Consider the following 863-nt stretch of genomic DNA (forward strand, 5'->3'; position numbering starts at 1 on the left):
ACTATTGAATGCTGAGAATGAACTGAGGGTTGAAGGGGAAGGGGGAGGGGGGAAAAGAGGTGGTGGTGATGGTGGAGGGCACTTAAGGGGAAGAGCACTGGGTGTTGTATGGAAATCAATTTGACAATAAAATATTATGGAAATAAATAAATAAATAAAACATTTAAAATTTTTTTTAAATAAATAAATAAATAAATTTTTTTTAATTTTATTTTTAAGTAATCTCTACACCCAATGTGGGGCTTGAACCCACAACCCTGATATCAAGAGTCACACACTCTGCCAACTGAGCCAACCAGGTGCCCCCAATTTGTCAATTTCTACAAAAAAATGTCCTGGATTTTGATTGGAATTGCACTTAATCAATAGATAGGTTTGGGAAGAGTGGGCATCTTAACAATACTGAGTCTTCTAATCCATGAACCATCCACTTATTTAGGTCTTATTTTATATTTCATGAGTGTTTTGTAGTTATCAGCATTCAGATCTTGTATATATTTTATTGGATTTATACTTAAATATGTTGTGTCTAGGGAAGCTATTGTAAATAGTACTTAAAAATCATTAAATTATGGGGTGCCTGGGTGGCTCAGTTGGTTGAGTGTCCAACTTCAGCTTAGGTCATGATCTCACAGTTTGTGGGTTCGAGCCCCACATTGGGCTCTGTACTGACAGCTCAGAGCCTGAAGCCTGCTTCAGATTCTGTGTTTCTCTCTCTCTTTGCCCTTGCCCTGATCACACTGTCTCTCTCTGTCTCAAAAATAAATAAATGTTAAATAAATGTTAAATAAATGTTAAAATTTTTAAAAAATCATTAAATTTCCAACTGTTAGTTGCTAGTGTATAGGAATACAACTGATCTC

The 863-nt window shown here is 35.6% G+C and overlaps 1 non-coding gene across 1 annotated transcript; it reads right to left on the reverse strand.

Moving 5' to 3' along the window:
- Nucleotides 1-228: 228 nt before the first annotated feature.
- TRNAK-CUU lies at nt 229-301 on the reverse strand. The gene has a single exon. It is a non-coding gene; the product is annotated as a tRNA-Lys (tRNA).
- Nucleotides 302-863: the final 562 nt, after the last annotated feature.

This window comes from Suricata suricatta, chromosome 17 (assembly GCF_006229205.1).
Source record: "Suricata suricatta isolate VVHF042 chromosome 17, meerkat_22Aug2017_6uvM2_HiC, whole genome shotgun sequence".
In the NCBI taxonomy this organism is placed as follows: Eukaryota; Metazoa; Chordata; class Mammalia; order Carnivora; family Herpestidae; genus Suricata; species Suricata suricatta.